The sequence below is a fragment of the Pan paniscus genome, chromosome 2 (assembly GCF_029289425.2).
Source record: "Pan paniscus chromosome 2, NHGRI_mPanPan1-v2.0_pri, whole genome shotgun sequence".
In the NCBI taxonomy this organism is placed as follows: Eukaryota; Metazoa; Chordata; class Mammalia; order Primates; family Hominidae; genus Pan; species Pan paniscus.
In genome coordinates, this window is record NC_085926.1 from 114942552 (window position 1) to 114963528 (window position 20977).

The 20977-nt window shown below is 36.4% G+C and overlaps 1 non-coding gene across 1 annotated transcript; it reads right to left on the reverse strand.

Annotated features, from left to right (window-relative positions):
- Positions 1-10917: 10917 nt before the first annotated feature.
- LOC112439335 (U5 spliceosomal RNA) lies at positions 10918-11032 on the reverse strand. Its single transcript, XR_003027634.1, has one exon. It is a non-coding gene; the product is annotated as a U5 spliceosomal RNA (small nuclear RNA).
- Between the last annotated feature and the right edge of the window lie 9945 nt (positions 11033-20977).

Sequence of the window (20977 nt, forward strand, 5' to 3'; positions counted from 1 at the left end):
AATGACTAAATGGTATCCTGAGTTATTAATGCAATTTCTAAAAGGGCCTAGCTCATTATGAGGATATGGCTATCAAAAAAGGGAAATTTGGCTCCATAATACTTTGCACATATTGCATATTTTTAACGTTTGGGGCCCAAAAAGCTGTGAATGCATTTGGCTTAGTGTTTGGGCTTGTCTGGTATTTGTTTTCTATTGCTGCAACTTCTATTCTGCTAACTAGTTACCAGAAACTTAGTAGCTTAAAACAATACATATTATCTTAGAGCTCTGTAGGAAAGAAATCTAATATGGGGCATCACTGTGCTAAACTCAAGGTATTGACTGAGCTACATTTCTTTCTGGAAACTCTGGGGGAGAATGTTGTCCTCCTTTCTTGGCTCTTGCCTCCTTGCTGCACCTTCAAGACCAGCAATGTTGCCTATCTCTGGTCCTTCTTCCTCTGTCACATTTTTCTCTGACTGCATCCAGAAAAAATTTTCTACTTTTAGAGATGCATGTAATCAGATCAGGCCTACCAGTATAACCCAGGGGGGTTTGAACCATAATCACATCTGCAAAATCTCTTTTGCCATCTAAGGTAACATGTTTATGGATTCTGGGATATAGGACATGCACGTCTTTGGAGGGTCATTGTTCTGCCTACCACATATTGCACTGGGGAAATTGCGTTATTATAGAGAGTATTAAATGACATATGGCTACAGGCCTTCTGAATGTCCCATTGTGTACATCCCTTAAGGAAGATGTGAATTTTTCAGAAAGCTCTCCCACTCGGCATATCTTGTTAAATTTTCCTCCATCTGTAAATGAACCAGTTAGACTAAATGATCACTAGATACTCCTCTAGCTTCAAAGGCTGGGGTCACCTAAGTCTTTATAGACAAAACTTCATGCACTGTTCCATGACAAATTTTGATGATTCAGATTTCAAGGCAAATTAAAGCCTCACAAAAAGCAAAATAGGAAAAGAACAGAAAAAGTACTATTTAGATTACATGGATTATCCAGTCTTAGGTTCTACGTACCTGCCAGTCCCTACATGCAGTACTGTGTTCCCTTGGCACTGCCACTTTTTAAAGCAGCCATTGACACACTGGAATGAGCCTAGAGGATAGCAGTCAGGATTTTATTACCATCTCTTTGATTTGAGATATAGTGGAAGGAACAACAAAAGTTAACTGAGAGAACTGAAATTGGAAAATAGAATAAAGAAGGGGATGTGGTAACTTTCTTTAAATAATTGTGCTTATTGAAGAAAAGTGAATTTTATTCTGTGATGCTCTAGAGAGCCAAGGTTGGATCCGTGGGTGGAAGGCACAAGAAGGTTCAATATAAAATGAAACTTTCAAATAGTAAGACTTGGAGCAAAATGAAAGCAGCTGTTTGTGGGATAGCCACAAATTAGACCATGTATGATTAGACCATGTGATGCTGGGCTAGAAATACTGGAGAAGCAATTCCTCCACTGGTGCGAGCTTTATATAGTAGTCTTAAAGGCACTCCCTTACCACCAAATTGCTAGAAATTTTATGAATCTGATTACTATAGAGACATTATTTCCATTTCAATAAAAAGTAGATTAAGAAGATAATTATGCAAGATGTTTGATTGACATTATACATAAGAAAGCCATTTCTACTAAGCAAGGGTAGACAGATATGGAAATACACAAAGTTCCTGGAAGAAAGAGTTGGCATTACATCATTCTTAAGGAGGCAGACTACAGCCAAGATTTCTAAACTACATCAATGGAGTCCTAGGGTCTTTCTGAGTGCATCTGGAGCCTCTAGGTATGGCAGAATGAGAAGGAGAAAGAAAAAAGTAGGGATGAACAGATGAAGAGGCGTTAGGGCCTACCATTCCCTCCATCCTGCCTTCAACCACAGAAGCTCCACTTCAGTGCTCCTCATAAAGTTCCCTTTGAAGAAAAAAAAAAGAAAGCTCAAATACTTGAAAAAAAAGGAGGGGTGGGAGGAATCTACTGGCATAGAGCAATAATGAGACACAAAAATAGAAAATTGGAAATGAAAGAAATGTAAAATCTTTTCCCATAGTTCAGAGCTTTATTTACTAGATGGGTAGTTTTTTTAACTTGTATACATTTCTACATATATCTATGTCTTGTCATGCCATCCTTGGGTACAGCTTTCTGGCATGGCATGGTGGAGATAGAAAACATGCATTTTTAACATTTAACTTGTAACCATACTGTATTTCAAGAAACTCCACAGACATGTCTTGTGGAAGCCTGAGGCTTCCTGAAACTTAGATAAAAACTTGCTGCTCCAGAAAATACTGCCTTTAGCTAAGTTCATTTTAGCAATTCCTACGCGAATGGTACTCAGTAACAACAAACTTTGGCAACTTTTTAAAATAAAAAGTTTACAAAAGAAAAATGACAAACTGGCAGGACGGGAAAATAAAACGTTAATCTTTTGAATAAATAAAGGACTCTAAGACATTGATTTTAAAAGGCTTACAACCCAATTTTTTAAAAATGGGCAAAGTCCACATATACAGGCAATTAATAAAAGGAAAACACAAATCACATTTAAATATGTGAAGATGCCAAATCTTACCTCCCTTAAGCCTATCGAATTGGCAAAATCCAAAAATGTGATAACAGTATCGGTGAATTTGTAGGAATAGACATTCTCATACATTCTTATATGCTCTTTTACTGAAGACTCTTTGATAATATCTATCAAAATTACAAATAAATATTCTTTGATGAAGTAATCTTACAGAATGTATCCTACAGATACACATATATATACAAAAAGACTTATGTATAAGGTTACTCACTGCACTTATTTATAATAACACAAGACTGTAAACAAACTAAATAGACTTGCTAAATACATATAATGTATATAATCCATTATATGTATTATAAATCCATATAATGAATAATATATGTACTATAAATCCATATAATGAAATGATATGTAGCTTAAAAATCAATGCAACAGCATTTCACCCACTGATATAAGATCTCCAGAAAATCTTTCAGATTAAAAAAAGAGATGCAAATAATTATGCAGAACATTCAACTTTTTATGTAAAATATATGAAATGATATGTATTCATGTTTGCTTTTATATGCATCAAGAAAATTTGAAAGTATACATACAAATGAATAAAAATGAGTATTCATGATTGAGTAGATGGTGGCAGGGATGGAGAAACAGTTATTTTATTGTATCACGCTTTAAACCACATGAATCCATTACCTTTTCAAAAATAAAATTTTAAAAATAATTAAATTGACAACTTCTGACAAGCTGAGGAGATTAAGTAACTATTTACTTTTTAAAAGTAGCCTATTCTTTAAAACAAAAAAGGTTCAGACCAATGAGAATAAGATTGTATTAAAAATAATGAAAACATAAATTCATGTTGGTGAATGAGAAGTATATCATCCTCCCTAATTAATATGGATTAAGTGAGTAATTTTTAAATTCAATTCTGAATTTTCAGATAAGCATAAAAAAGGAAAAATATCAAGTTATATAATTCTTATGATCTGATAAAACACAGCCTACCATATTTTTCATACTGAATTAAAATTTCCATAACCTACATTTTCTAGAGATGGAAACAAAAACACAACTTTTATAAAATTTTAAGAAAGTTTTTCTTTATCTTTGAAATATGCAGTAATTTCAACAGTCTACAGATTATGCAGAAGCACGAGTCATATAAAATAAATATTAGCTATTTGTACTTCTTAAAATGGGCCATTTTAAGTAGTAAACATAGCTAATATTTAATTAATTCTCACCATAAGCTAGGCAGTGTTAAGTGTGTTTCCTAAATGTGTGTGTTACCTGCACAGCAACCATAAGAGCCAGTCATTTAATATCCCCTTATACAAATGAGGAAACTGAGGCTTAACAGGTAACTTGATCAAATGTACACACCTTTTAAGTGAATAAGATGAAGGCAAGCCCACAGGCAGCCTCCAGAGGCAAGTCTATCCTAGCCACCACACAATGCTGACGCTACTCACCCAGCAATAAAAAAGTGGGCAGTATATTTATTGCATAACCTAAGAATGTCTGGATTAGAAGAAACAGAGGTTAAGGTGAGAAACTTTCTCATAAACCAGTATAAGCTTGGAATCTGAATTTTAACAGATTCTCTGTGTATTCTGAAATAGCTGGTGTAAAGTCCAATGTTGAGAATGGTTGCCTTAGACTTCCTTCTATGAACATATCACTCAACTGGAGTTCTGAAAGGAGCCAAATAGCAGTCACTTCAAGGACACATTGTCACAAGAGCCTGGTGTGCTGCTGCTATTTTCTGTTGTTGAGGAAAGAAAGATCCATATGCTTTGGCTACCACACTCTCAGTTGGCAAGGTCAACATTCTATTTTTAAAAGTTTTGAAGGCTGACTTCATTCAGCTGGAGGGTCATCTCAACAACTGTTTTCCTCTGTTGACCTTGCACTGTGATAGATTTGTGCAGCATAGTGAAGACACAATCTTTGTCCTTGAGAAGGTAGAGCATTGTCAACATGGGCAGATGAGATTTACATACTTTGAAACAATTGAAGAACAACAAAAGACTGCAAAACGAAGGGCCAGATTGTGTGGTATGGCTCAGTTAATTATGAGAACTCAGGGAAGGAATATGATGAAGCCTAGCAAGAGAAGGCTTTGCAAAGCTCAGTTAGCCCTGAATGTTAACAGAGGCAGAAGAAGATAACATTGAGGAAATAAAATAACTTCAGAAAAGGTTGAGAGACAAAAATGGTATTTTCAGAAAATTCAAGGAGTCAACAGAGTGTTCATATTAGTTTATTCATGCATTATTTTATTTTTGTTTTGGTAGTCCACTACTCGCATATACTCTTCTAAGAATCCAGAATACAAAGAGGAGTAAGACAGGATCCTTATTGTCTGAGATGAAGAGTTTACTTTTAGCTGGGATAGGATTTGTATATGTTGAAAATGGAGATGATGTTTATGGTAGAGGAATAATGGGAGCAAAGGCAGTAAAGCTCACAGAGCAGACAAGGAACGCTGATTGTGGATTAAAATGCAAAAGGGGTCTGATAAAAGAAACTGCAGAAATGAGACTACATAGGTGTTTTGTTTCATGTTGTGAGGAGTCACAAACACCATAATTCAACATTATTATGAATATTAAGAAATATAATGAGGGCAAAGGAGAAATAGGGAATGTCAGTTGAAGTAATTTGGAAATAATCCTTGGAGTGTGGAAATAACTAAAGGAACAATATAAAAGCAACATTCTTAAAGATTAAACTGGAGAATGTAAGTACAAGGAACAAAATACAGGTTAGAGTGTAGCCTGGGAAGATGTCTAGGAGGCATCACAAAAAGCCAGGACTAATGTGGCAAGGAGACTAAAGTTAAAAGAATTGAGAAGAGATCCTTTGGGATGAATAATCTATGAGATTTGTGAGTGATTTGATAAACATTAAGAATTGAATTGACTCAAGTTCATTCCCAGGTACTCAAGTCAAGTTTTTATTCAACTTTCTGTGTCGGACAAAAATAAGGAAGTCTTTCGGGAAGTAAAATTGTGAGTTCAATCTTATACATCAAGGGCACATGCACATGGGGTGAGAGTCCATCTTCAGTGCTAATATTTGTCTATATCTGAATTAATTACCTATGAAAGCTACATCTCACACTTGCACTTAGTTTTCCATTTTCTAAATCTCATGGTTCACCAGACTACAATTTAATCTTTAAAGATAAAGTAAAATTGAAAGTGAAATTCTTTGTTATTTTGTTAATGTTCTAAACTACAGTGAGTCAAATCCAGGAGGGAGGTTTAAGTGGGTTGAATGAAAGAATCTCCAAAAGTGATCACAGCTAGAAGCATTTCTCAGGAAAGAGTAAAGACCTCATGGATGGTCCAACCATCTGTGCAAGGTCTGAAATAAGAAGCACATGTTAACTATTTAAAGTGCCTGGGGATGTGATTCTTAATAACAAGACCAGGTGACTGCTAACAAGCCCAGGTGGGAAAAGTAAACAAGCTATGAATCAAACACAGTCTACCTACTGAATTACGAACTTGCTTCCGAAGAACCAGACAGAGAGTCCTAAACCAGTCAAAAGCAAAGCAGGAATTTTAGACACTTTGAGACTACCTCACAATATAAATGCTGGTATCACAGTGAATTCCATTTTCCAAAGACTAGAGAAAGCACTATGGGCCAGAAAGTGCTGTTCCCTTCTCTTTCCAAGCCAGGACCCACAGGAGCCACTAGAAGTGAACGTAGAAAGTGAAACAAGTGGAAGAATAGCATTAATTTTCTGAGTTAATGAAGAACATTCAAAATTCCCATGGGTCCCGGCGATCATTCTGGTTCTAACACTGAGACAAGACAAAAGAACTTAAAGCTTAAGTCGGTGTAGTTTGGTCAGACAAAAGCTTCAGTGCAGATACAAGCTTGGCTTCCTGTGCCCAGGCCACCGCCAGCTAGTCTGGGGTAAACTTTAAAACTTAAAAGAGCTGTTATCTGAAAATGTGTCTGTTTCTTTATGTTTGTCCTTTCACTTGGGGCTTTGTTTTGTTTTCCTTTTACTTTTCTAATAAACTTCCCCTTGAAAATGTTCCACCTTGTGATTAGAAAACTGGAGGGCACAGGCAGGGTGGTGGCAGCTGCCATCTCAGCTGGATAACATTCCCTCCCCTTCTTTTTCCCTAGCAGCTGATGAGGCTGAGGCTGAAACAGACAAGAGGTGAAACCCCTGGAGGAGAGACAGACAGCTGTGATCACTGGTTTCTTTCTGCCTGAGGTGTTCTCTCACTGTAAGGCAACAGTACCTATTTAATGTTAGGTATAGTACATATAATATTTTGTGTTAAAGACTAAGAAACTGTGCAGTATCCACTGATAATTTCACTACTGATGAATTGAATACTGCACAGTTTCTTAGTTTTAACACAAAACAACTATTGCTTTTGAACTTGTATTCAAATAATCTGCACCAAAAATAGTGATATTACATATAAACTACATATAAACGATATTGCTAGAATAATGTGTTCTAACGTAACATTTTGCCTCAAGCAAATTGCATTCCAGCATATTTATTTCCAATTTCAAGTCACGCTGGGAAGGAATATACATCCCTGGGCACTCTATAACCCCAAGTACAACGCATACAGAGAAAACCCTGAAAGTAGTACTCAGTTTCTTCCATTTGTCTGTTGTGCAGTGTTGTTATGTGCCTTTATGAAAATCAGAAGTAGCTAGATTTCAGTGTTAGCACAGAGATTATAGGTAAAGTTATTTCTGCATGTTGGTTGGATGGGGTTTTAGTTGAGCCAACTTTCCCCTGATCTCAATGCAAGTGTTGCCTGAGAGAAGGTGCTAGAATTAAGCCTCATAGTTTACAAACACTTGGACTGTTTTTTTTAAATCAAATATATTCACGTTCTATTTCATACTGCTGTGACTCTTCCATGCACTAAACTATTATTGACTTTGGAGGTAATGCGGGACATGGAAAAGATGGGAAAAATCCGAAGCAAATTGAAGATCTAGCCAATATCATTATGCGTGAAAGAGCAAATGCTAATGCCTTTTTTTAAGAGCAGAGTCTAATGCATGTCTTGACTATTTGCTCCACTGAGAAATTGAATATTGAGAAATCAATCTTGTAGCTTTACATGAGCTGAGGTTTATGGAATGGGACTGAGCCAAGCTGATATTGCCTGATTTATTTTGCATATAACCTTTTTAATCCTACAAATATGAAATGCAACATTGAAAGTATTCACTGTTCAATAAAGACTTCTATTTCTTAGAGAAATAGTCAATAAACATCATATCCTTTCTGAGCCAAGATATTATCATTAAAGCCTCTTGAGACTCAGGCTGCCCACACAACCTTTTGGCATAGCTTCTTAAAATAGTCACAAAATGCCTAATAATAAAAATTAGACTATATATCAATACAATCAAGAAAAATGCCATGTCATTTTATAGGTCATTCCCTTGCTGGAGGAGGGGACATTAGCATGATTTTTTGGATGGTATAAATGGTAAAGGGGTTCAAGGGAGAATATAAGAACACGTCATCTGAAAATGAAATCAGCATCTTCTCTGGCTCTCAGCAAGAGAAATGGGGTTTTGTGATACCATATATATCCTTCTCAAGAGGGAACATTACAAAAACACCAAAGGGCTTGACAGTTATGAGGGATAGCTCCGCTGTTCAGAAAACTGTATAGAGCCCTCCATAAAAGGTGTAACTAACTCATAAACGTGACCCTTCTCTGGGAGCTTCATGTCTATAGGAAAGCCAGACAAACTCAAGTGACGCCACATACCACATAGAGTGTTTCCTTGGATTTCAGGATATGTGGCTATAATTAGAGCTAAGCCCAAGCAGATACCAACATATGCAGTGTAATTGCAACAATTACTGAAGAAACTATCATTAACCGAAAGTTTTTGTGAAGGCTATGTGTTCTAGATAGAGTTTTGAATGAAAAGAACCATAGTTCACAATGAAGAGAACATGTCAGACTAGAGGAATTAAACATGTGAAACGTCAAAGTCAAGGATGATAAATTCAGAGTTGGAGGACAGCTAATAGATGGGAGATGAAAACTAAAAGAGGTAAGACGGAGAAATTAGTAGAGGGCCTGCCTGGAAGCTTAATTAGACTAATAAATCACTAAGAATACTCTAAATGTTTGTTAATTATCAAATACACATTATATTCTATCATATTAATAAAAATAGTTCTCATTTATTGGATCCATGTCATTTCTCATGCAATGTGTAAATTGTTTTGCACATATTATCTCTTTTGACCATTTCAACACTGAAATAATATTATTTTTATTTACAGAATAGCAAACCGTATTCAGGGAAATTAAATAACTTCCCAAGGCATTTTGGTTTGATTAAAATAAACAATGAAGAAATGTAAAAGCTATTACTAGAGAGTGACAACAATCCAAAGACTCTAGAGGAAGATGCCCTGTTGTTACATTTGGGCTAGATCAGAGGAGAGCAAGAGGCTTGAGAAAAGAATCTTCTAGTAGTTCAAACATGAAGTGAATGTTGTGCACTGTACCTGGAAAGGCATGATCTGAGAAATGGCAGGGTGAAAACAGCAAGGGCATTGAACCACTAGTCTAAGCAACAGTTAAAGCTTATAAATTGGTCCATAACTCATCATACAGAATGTTTGCTCTAAAAATCTTATAGCATAATGGTTCAAGGCACAGGTTCAGAACTAAGCTTTCCTAGGCTTGAGTTTTGTCTCTTCCCAATGCATACTTTGACATTTTTGTCAAGTTATTGGGTTTCTCTAATTCTTAGTTTTCTCCTCATAAAATATTTATTATCACTAATAGCCCTATCTCATGGTACTGTGGTAAAAATTAAATTAGATCTTTCATGTAAAATGCAGAACACAGGGCTGATTCAGATGAAATGTATTGATAAATGTCAGATAATATTGATATACTATAACTTCAAATCCTCCTCTCCTTTCTATATATTAGTGCCTAGAAAAACACACTGTCTATTCTTCCCCCCCTCTCTAAATTCAGTGTCTTTCACAAGTTTTTGTATATGTAGCTACTCTGGTGTGCAAACAAAAAAAAAAAAAGAAAAAAGCATTTTGTAAATCACGAGAAGAAAAAACTTACACCATGATCATGTGTGAGTACATGTGCACACACATACACATGCAGGCACATACACATTTCATGAAAATATACTTAATGCCATTAAGAATTGGTATTCTATTCTAATCTATGCTCTTTTATTTCTTTCTTTTCAAAAATAATGGTTGTGACTCACCAAAGTGACTTTATGATTCACCCATGGGTGTCAATCACAGTTTGAAAAATACTTCTAAATCTCTCCTTGCATTAAGAAAGATTATTAGAGAGTTGTGAATCTACATCTCGTTGTCCAGCCCCTCATAGACTTTTTTTAAAATTTTACTTAGGTATTATGCTATTTTACTACTTTCAGGGGCATTATAAAAATCAGTCTCATGACAAGAAATAACTAGTGTTGTTGAAGATATGGGAAAAGGGAACCCTTGTACGCTTTGGTGACAACGTAAATTGTTATAGCCATTATGGAAAACAATATGAAGTTCCTCAAAAAACTTAAACATAGAGCTACCCGATGATCCACGAGTTTCACTTCTGGGTATAGGTCTAAAGGAATTAAGTTACTATTTTGAAGAGGTATCTGCACATGCCCATGTTCATTATAAGATTGTTCACAATAGACAAGATATAGGAACGATCTTAGTGTCCATCAGTGAATGAATTTTTAAATGTAGTATAATTACACAGTAAAATATTATTCAAACAGGTTCATCCATGCTGCAATTTGCAACAACATGGATGAACCTGGAAAGAATTATGCTAAGTAAAATAACTCAAAAAGAGAAAGAAAAACTATGACATCACTTATATGTGGAATCTTAAAAAAAAAAAACAGTCAAACTCACAGAAACAGAGTAAAATGATGGTTACCAATGGTGCATGGGGTAGATGAGGAGATGTTAGTCAAAGAGTCCAAACTTTCAGTTTCTAAGGATCTAATGTTTAATATGGTGGCTACAGTTAACACTACAGTTAACCATCAAACAACAGAAATTTGAACTGTGTGGGTTTATTTATGCATGGAATTTTTTTTTTTTTTTTTTTTTTTTTTGCGACGGAGTCTCCCTCTGTCGCCCAGGCTGGAGTGCAGTGGCGCGATCTCAGCTCACTGCAACCTCCACCTCCTGGGCTCAAGCTATTCTCCTGCTTCATCCTCCTGAGTAGCTGGGACAGGACTACAGGCGCCCGCCATCATGCCCGGCTAGTTTTTTGTATTTTTAGTAGAGATGGGGTTTCATCATGTTGGACAGGCTGGTCTAATTCTTAACACTCATAATTTAGCCTCGTGAAACACGAGGCCTCAGAAATTGGATAAAGACTCATAACTGTTCCTCCCCACGGAAATCTTTAATAAAAGGCGAAAGATTTATATGATCTGAAGAGAAACAAGAGTTATGCATGGATTTTTAAAAATAAATATACCAATTTTTTTTGGAGATTTACAACAGTTTGAAGAAACTTGCAGGGTAATCATGACCCCTGAGACAATAAGACTAACCCCTGCTCTTCTTCCTCCTCCTCAGCCTACTCAATGTGAAGACAATGAGGATGAAGATCCTCATGATGATCAACTTCCACTTAGTGAATAATAAATATATATATATATTATCTTTCTTATGGTTTTCTTAATAACATTTCCTTTTCTCTACTTACTTTATGTAAGAATATGGTAAAATATTCTAATAACCAAAATACATATAACAATACATATAAGAAAATAATACATATCAGAAAAATTATGTGTGAACTGACTGTTCACATTATCTGTAAATCTTCTGGTCAACAGTAGCCTATTAGTAGTTAAGTTGTGGGGGAGTCAAATGTTATATACAGATTTTGATTTGTGAGTTCCCCTAACCCCTAAGTTGCTCTGGAGTCCACTGTACTGTGTTGTATACTGGTATATCTCACAGATATGTGGATTTGTATTCAGATTACAACAATAAAGAGTATATCATTTAAAGCAAGTCACATGAATTTTTTGGTTTTGCAGTGCGTATAGAAGTTATGTTTACACTATATTGCAGTTCATTAAGTGTGCAACATAATTATGTGTGAAATGAAAATGTATGTATATATCTTAATTAAAAATACTTTGTTGCTAAAAATGCTAATAATCATCTGAGCCTTCAGTGAGTCATAATCTTTGCTGGTGGAGGGTCTTGCCTCAATGTTTGATGGCTGCTGACTGATCAGAGAGGTGGTAGCTGAAGATTGAGGTGGCTGTGGCAATTTCTTAAAGTAAATAACAATGAAGGTTGCCATATCAATTGACTTTTCCTTTCACAAAATATTTCTCTGAAGCACTCACGCTGTTTGGGAGCATTTTGTCCACAGTAGAACTTCTTTCAACATTGAAGTCAATTCTCTCAAAGCCTGCCACTGCTTTATCAGCTAAGTTTATGTAATATCCTAAATCCTTTGTAGTCATTTCAACAATGTTCACATCATCTTCATCCAGGAGTAAATTCCGTCTCAGAAAGTAAAAACCACTTTCTCTGCTGACCCCCATGAAGCAACTCCTCATTTGCTAAAGTTTTACCATAAGGTGATTATCATTAATTCAGTCACATCATCAGATTCCACTTCTAATGCCAGTTCTCTTGCTCTTTACACCAAATCTGCAGAGACTTCCTCCACTGAAGTCTTGAGCCCCTCAAAGTCATCCATAAAAATTAAAATCAACTTCTTTCGAACTTATGTTGATATTTTGACCCCCTTCAATGAGTCATGAATGTTATGATATCTAGAATGGTGAATCCTTTTCAGATCCATCAGAGGAATCATTATCTATGACAGTTATAGCCTTACCAACTTTATTACCTAAATAATAAGGCTTGCGAGTCAAAATTACTCCTTGATGCTCAGACTGCAGAATAGATGTTGCATTAGCAAGGATAAAAACAACATTAATCTCCTTGTACATCTCTCTCAGAGCTCTTGGATGACTAGGTGAATTCTTGATGAGCAATAATATTTAAAAAGAAATATTTTTGTCTGAGCAGTAGATCTAAACAGTGGGCTTAAGGTATTCAGTAAACCATGCTGCAAATAGATGTGCTGTCATCCAGGCTTTGTTGTTCTATTTATAAAGCACAGACAGAGTATATTTGGCATAATTCTTAAGGGGCCTAGGATTTTCAGAATGGTAAACAAGTATTGGGTTCCACTGAATGTCACCAGCTGCGTTAGCCCTTAACAAGAGAGTCAGCCTGTTCTTTGAAGCTTTGAAACCAGGCATTGACTTCTCCTCTATAGCTATAGAAGTCTTAGATGGCATCTTCTTCCAATATAAGGCCATGTCGTCTTCATTGAAAATCTGTTATTTAGTGTAGCCACCTTCATCAATTATCTTAGCTGGATCTTCTGGATAACTTGCAGCAGCTTCTACATCAGAACTTGTTCCTTCCCTTGTATTTTTCTTAAACCTCATAAACTAACCTTTGCTAGCTTCAAACTTTCCTTCTGTAACTTCCTCGCCTCTCTCAGCCTTCACAGAATTGAAGAGAGTTAGGGAATTGCTCTGGATTAGGCTATGGCTTAAAGAAGTGCTGTGGCTGGTCTGGGTTTCTACGAGGACCTCTAATATTCTCATATCTGTCAGAAGCCTGTTCTGCTTTCTTATAATTTGTGTGTTCAATGGAGTAGCACTTTTAATTTCCCTCAAGAACTTTTCCTTTGTATTTACAACTTGGCTATTTGGTATAAGAGGTCTAGCTTTTCATCTGCCTTGGCTTTCAACATACCTTCTTTACTAAGCTTAGTCCTTTCTTGATTTTGATTTAAGAAAATTTGAGACATGTGAGTTTTCGTTTCACTTGAACACTCAGAGGCCATTGTAGGGTTGTTAATTGACCTAATTTCAATATTATTGTGTCTCAGGAAATGGAGAGGTCTGAGAAGGAGCAAGATGGGGAAAGGCCAGGTGGTGGAGCAGTCAAAACACACACAACATTTATCAATTAAGTTCACCATCGTATATGGCTGGGGTTCATGGCAACCCAAAACAATTTTGATAGTAACATCAAAAAACACAAAGATCAAAGATCACTGATCACAGATCACCCTAAAAAATATAATGATAATAAAAAAATTGAAATATTGTAAGAATTGCCAAAATGTGACACACAGACATGAAGCAAGCGCATGCTATTGGAAAAAGGGTGCGAATAAAGTTGCTCAATGCAATGGTTGTCACAAACCATTTTGTAATAGAAGTGCAATATCTGCAGAGCAAAATAAAGTGACATGCAATAAAATGAGGTATGCCAGTATAAGAAAAACTTTCAAAACAAGACATAAAACTTCCAAGCTGTAAACAATTTTCAATGCATTGTACTGCCCTGAAATTAGTAACACCATAAAGTTAAAAATAAGCCATAGACTTTGAGAACATTTTTCCAGTTATGCATAACTACAGATCAATTGCCAGACTACATAAATAAATCATACAGATCACTAAGAAAGAGGTAAAGAAATGCAGTTAAAAAATGAGTAAATGTTATGATTAGGGACTTTTGGAAAGAGGACACTCAATTTTTGTTGTTGTTGTTGGTGGTGGTGGTGGTGGTAGAGACAAGGTCTCACTATGTTGTCCAGGCTAGTCTTGAACTCATGAGCTCAAGCAATTCTCCCATCTCAGCCTCCCAAAATGCTGGGATTACAGGTGTGAGCCACCGCACCAGGACTAGAATGTTTTACTAAACATAAAAAGATGCCCAAATGTAATTGTAATTGGAGAAACACAAAGTAAAATATTGAGATATTTACACATAGACTAGAAAATAATTTATAAGTCTAACAACAACAACTGTTGATGACAATGTAAAGAAGCAAATACAACATATTGCAGAGAGTTTTTGTTTTAACCATATGTGATAACAATTTGACAATCTGAAAAGATGTTAAACTAGCATGTATCTACATCTTATAGATTGGAGAAATGTGCTTCCAGATATAGCTGTATAGGTAGCGTAACACTCTCAAGTGTGCACACAGAAACATATAGATCATGTTCCATTTGACATTGCTTATTTTAGCAGAAAATTTTGACTGATCTAAATGTCCATCAGAGAGGGAGTGGATAAATCAGTTGTGGCAATATGCATACAGTGGAATCCTGTGCAATGGTTAAGTGAAGTACAGCAAAATGTATCAACATAGAAAAAAATAAAAACAAGTTGCTGAATGATTTAAGGGGGTTTTATTAGTTTTCAAGGACTGCCATAACAAAGTACAATGGATTGAATGGTTTAAACAACAGAAATTTATTTTCTCATAGTTCCGTGTGCTAGAAGTACAAAGTCAATGTGTGATAGGGTTTGATTCTGTGTTTCCACCCAAATCTCATCTTGTAGCTCCCATGATTTCCACATGTTGTGGGAGGGACCCCGTGAGAGATGATTGAATCATGGGGGGGGGTCTTTCCTGTGCTGTTCTCATGATAGTGAATTAGTCTCTTGAGATTGATGGCTTTAAAAACAGGAGTTTCCGTGCACAAGCTTTTTTTTTTTTCTTTTTGTCTGCTGCCATCCACGTAACATGTGACTTGTTCCTCCTTGTCTTCCACCATGATTGTGAGGCCTCCCCAGCCATGAGGAACTGTAAGCCCAATAAACCTCTTTCGTTTGTATATTGCCCAGTCTTGGGTAACTCTTTATCAGCAGAGTTGTGGGAGGGAGCTGGTGGGAGATGATTGAATCATGTGGGGGTCTTTCCTGTGCTGATAGTGAATGGTTCTCACAAGATCTTATGGTTTTATAAATGGGAGTTTCCTTGCACAAGCTCTTTTTTTTTGGCCCACTGTCATCCAGGTAATATGTGACTTGCTTCTCCTTGCCTTCTGCCATGATTGTGAGGCCTCCCAGCCACGTGGAATTGTAAGTCCATAAACCTCTTTCTTTTGTAAATTGCTCAGTGTTGGGTATGTCTTTATCAGCAGCATGAAAACTGACTAATACAATGTGTTGCAGGTTTGGTTTTTTTCAAGGCCTTTCTCCTTGGCTGGCAGACAGCCCTGCCTCCTTGATGTATCCGCACATGGTCTTTCCACTGTATGTGTACATCTTTGGTGTCTCTTTCTGTGTCCAAATTTCCTTTCCTTTCCTTTGATTTTTTAGAGGCAAAGTCTCACTCTGTCACCTAGGCTGGAGTGCACTGGCAGGATCATAGCTCACTGTAACCTAGAACTCCTAGGCTCAAGCAATCCTCTTGCCTCAGCCTCCTGAGTAGCTGGGACTACAGGTGCGTGCCACCACCCCTGGCTAATTTTTTAAATTTTTTGTAGAGATGGGGTCTCTCTGTGTTGCCCATGCTAGTCTTGAACTTGTGGTCTCAAGCAGTTCTCTTGCCTCAGCCTTCCAAAGTGATGAGATTACAGGCGGGAGCCACTGCACTCAAATTTCCTTTGCTTATAAGGACACCAGTCAGGTTAGATTAGGGCCTCACCTAACAGTCTCATTTTAATTTAATCACCTTTTTAAAGACCCTATCTGGAAGTACAGTCACATTCTGAGATATGAGAGATTACCACTACAGCATATACAATTCTGGGGGTGAGGAGACACAATTCAGATAACATTTATAAATTATTTTTTGGGTTTTTTTGAGATGGAGTCTTGCTCTGTCGCCCAGGCTGAAGTGCGGTGGTATGATCTCAGCTCACTGCAACCTCTGCCTCCTGGGTTCAAGCGATTCTCCTAACTCAGCCTCCTAAGTAGCTGGTATTACAGGTGTGTGCCACCACACCCAGTCAACTTTTTGTATTTTTAGTAGAGATGGGGTTTCACAGTGTTAGCCAGGATGGTCTCTATCTCCTGACCTCGTGATCCGCCCGCCTCGGCCTCCCAAAGTATTGGCATTGCAGGTTTCAGCTACTGCGCCCAGCCACATTTATAAAATTTTAAAAAACAAGGAACTCAAGTACGGATTATTTACCGGTAAAAGCACTTTAACAGTAGTAAAAGTTTAGGATGGCAATTATGTCTCAGGGTGGAGGGACAGAAATGTCCTTGAAATCTTTTATTTCTTCAAAGTACAAGATCTGAAGCTAATGTGACAAAATATTAAGATAAGTAAAACCAAACAAAAACTACAGATGCATTTGTAATACCCTTCCCTGCATTTTGGTATCTTTAAGATATTTTTCATTAGGAAACTGACAGTGACCAGTGAGATCCTCATATTAAAACAGTAAAGCTGTGATTGAGGACAGAAAGGAAAATGTTTAGACTCCTCACTGGCTTTCTAGATTCATTTCCTCAGTCCCCAAGTATAACCCCAGACATAAATAAAGCAAATTTACTCCAAGGTTTAAAAGGAAGTATTATATTATCTCAGGAATTAGTTACAGCACTCCTCAATTTTTCTCAGATCCTAAATCCCCATTTTTCACTTTTTATGAGAAATAAAAACATGTTCATCCATTTTTAAAAGCAGGTTTACAAATGCAAATACTTAAGAGGATTTAAATTTTTATGTGATGGTGTATTGGTCTAAGTTTAAATGTTGATATCAATGTTTTTGTGTTTTGATTAGGTATGGGAGAACTTTGAAAAGTAGGAAGGCACATTGTATTTATAGAAAAACAAGGTTGAAAGTCTTAGATTTGAAAGGGTGGCAAAAAGGGAGGCTGGAGATATCAAAGAAAAGTGGTCAACTTCACAACTATTACCAGTTGCTCTATTTATATGAACTTGAACCTGGGAAAATACAAACTGTGTATAAATGCTTTTGGTGTCCAGCATGATTACATGAGCAGGTATCATCCTGGGAACCTGACTCAGGGCCAGTCCAAACCTTTGACAAACCGTGCTCTCTGGCACACTATCACCAAGAGCAGGCTTCAAGGTCATCCTGTGCCAGCACTATCCTCCAGGGAACTCCGCAGGTCAGCACAGTTAATTACACTAACAGCCAAGGAAATTATATTGGCCAACCACAGCCTAGGAAGATGAATATCTCTCTTCCTTAGTCACAGGGGGACGTTAATGGCATTTTTATTAACTTGTGACCTGTTGACTGCTATTAGAATATAGATTGTATGCATAAACCAGGTCGGGTATTGCAGATATGATTATGGAGCAATTACTGTGGCAGCCACTGGGTTTCTAATCATTGCTGGCAAAGTGAAATTGTAAAACTCAAAACTGCTTTTTGGAATCCTACAAGAAATGCTTGAGATCAAAGTTTATATTGTATCTTTGTGTCTTCTTGAAATTGCAATTTGTGATTTCTATGATTAGACTGGCAAACAAGGGCAGATTTTTAAAAGAAAACATCAAAGGACAGATGATGATTAGGGTTATCTTAGATTTTGGCAACTCAAGGTTGAAAACTTTCCTTGTTGAAATTGTTTTGATTAAAAATAAATGCAGTTTCCTAGCAATTCTATTTGTGCAGGTATCCCTAATAATCAGTGACCAGATTATATTCTGATCTATTACTTTAGTAATGTGAAAATTCACTTCTGCAATTATGTACAATGTGATATGAAATATAGCATTAAGTACTTTAGTCATGCTCTTTAGAGTCTCATATTAATGGTAATGCCATCAAGGTTGCCAAAGTGTCTTCAGAGTCAATATCTAAGGATGCTGATTTATATTTTGCAAAGTGCATTATTTATTCTTTGAAGTGCATTATTTATCCTGTAAAGTGCATTATTTATAGTCACAACCTTTCTACCCTTAGTTGAAGCAAAGTTTATGCAACCCCTTTTAAACTGCTGCCTTTACATATGGGGTGAGACCAAAAGGGACAAATGGTACCATTAACACAGTAAATTACAGTATTAACTGACTTGATTAGAAGCAGAAAATACTATATCTGAAATCTTGCCATCCTAATTTAGAAGTCACAAGTGGTTTAGATTAAAAAGAAAAAAAAATAATCGGCCCTTCAGGTTCTTAGCTCAACTAAACATTTGAACTCTCTGTGCTAGAGTTAGTTCTACATGAACTTTAGACAGTCTAGTTTCAGATGGGACTATTTAAGCTCAAAGAGAAGGGAAGCATTGAAAGTAAAATTAGATTGCAGTTGAATCTCTGGGACTCTGGGCAAGAAAAACTCACAAAAGCATAAAATTGATCTTTTGTCCCAGGACTGACACTTTCACTGATCTTTCTATGATCACCACTGTAAATTTTTGTTTTCTATACATTGCATTAGAAACTACTATGGTTTGAATATGATAACCAAGAAGCATGTGTTGGTAACTTTATCCCCATTGCAACAATGTTGTGAGGTGGTGCCTAATGAGAGGTGATTAGGGCATGAAAGCTGTGCCCTCATGAATGGATTAATGCTGTTATTGGGTTCCCTATAAAATAACGAGTTTGGCTCCTTTTGTCTCTTTCTCACCCTCTCCCCTTCTGCCACGCGGTGATGCAACAGGAAGGCCCTTACCAGATGCCAACATTATAATCTTGGACTCCCCAGCCTCCAGAATTGTGAGAAATAAATTTCTTTTTTAAATAAGTTATTGGTCTCTGGTATTCTGTTATGCAGAATACCAGTATATTTTGTAGCACAAAATGTAAGTAAGCCAGAAACTTAGGATCATCTTAGAGACAAAACCACTTACGTGGGTGTAGTTTACATTAGAAATGAAGCTGCATGCTTCTATTAGTATCCTGCTGAGAAAATTGTGTTTTCCAAGTTTTTAAAATGAAATATTAATTATATTTTAAGGTAAATTTATTTTCCTGACAGTATAAGAAACAGCACAAATTAAAAATTAGATAATAAAATTACTTTCTTAGACCTGTACTTTTCAGAAACATGTATTATAAAAATCATGGGATTTGGATCAGACAGCCACTTTACAATTCCAACTTTGCTATCTATTAACAGTGTAAAATTGGGCACACGATTAACTTTTCTGACTTTTGCAAGAAGTATTCTTTTCCTATAAAATTATTCTGAGAAGTAAATGAACATCTGACTTAGTGTCTGGGGCACAGCTCAACTTCTACTCAACAAATATGCTTTTTCTTTTCCCCGCATTGCTCCCTCTTGCTATAGTTTAAAGCTTTAAGTGCATAGGGTGCCACATTTAAGTGAATGGCTGGAGTTTAGAAAGAGGTCAAATGGATTTCAGCATGATTTTTAAGATGTAGTAGAAAAACATATTTGCAGGCTGAAAAGAAAAATGGAATAATTCAGATTTAACTGCTTAACACCAGCTTCTCTCTGATTATTTCCCCTTTTCTGTAACTTCAGCAAAAGGGCCAGGGAAAAGTTATTCCCATCTTTTGAATGTCACTCATAATAGGAACAGCAATAGTACAAATATCTGACATTAAAAGAAAAAGTCCTAACGTTTGAATAAATATTTACTTTGCTGGTTTGGCTTTACCTCCTACTTCACTTATCCTCTGGTGCCTACTGCCAAACAAATAAAATAGGAAAAAAGAAAAACCCAGAGAAAAATGTAGAACCCTATAATACATGGATCCATGCAGCCCTAAAACAGAAAAGTAAATTTTATGCCAATAGAATGGCATAAATAAGAACAGTCAGTTCATAATTATTTTAGAGTCTCTATTAACATAATTAAGTAGGGTATAATATCATGTACAGAAACAATTTACTCTCTTTTGCTTGTTTTTATTTACCCAGCTTGTCTGCAGCCCTGCAGGAAGTCTTTTAAAACAAAACAATCAATTAATTCCCCTAGTATTGGAAATGTGAAAATGAAGAAGGCTGGCACAACTTAGGCAGGTTTTCTGTATCAAATGGAAATATCACAGGGATTTAAAAAATGGCAAGAATTTGATTGGGGAAAAGACCCTATTTATTTCAGCTCTTATAGGTCAGATTTTACCCCGTTGTGCGTGTGTGTGTGTGGATGTGTGTGTTATGAGTTAGCAAAATATCATATACCTCAAAATTCTGAGTATATCTATATATTGTATGAATTTGGGTTTTCCTATGACATTGCTGCCCTCTATAAGCGTGCATATGTGCACTGAATGAACATTGTCTTGAATTGAAAATGTCATAAGCTAGCTGGTTATATGTAATGAGAGACCCTTCTGATTCAGCATAAATTGCCTTCCCATTCCAGAAAAAATGTAGACTAGTGCTATAGCACTTTAATCATACCCTGGATGTCAAGCCTGTTATATTAATGGTTTTTGCATTTAAATAGTGAAACTGGATTCAATATAGGGAAAATGAGTTAGTAGCTAGCCCAGAAGAAAGGCATCTTCTATCCACAATGAAGGTGTGTCATTTCTCCCTGGAGTGAAAACTCACTGCAAGTTCATTCCCTCAATGCTCAGGGACCTGCCTTTGAAGAAGTTATCCGTTGTGAAGACAGGGTGCTTAATTCCTTTT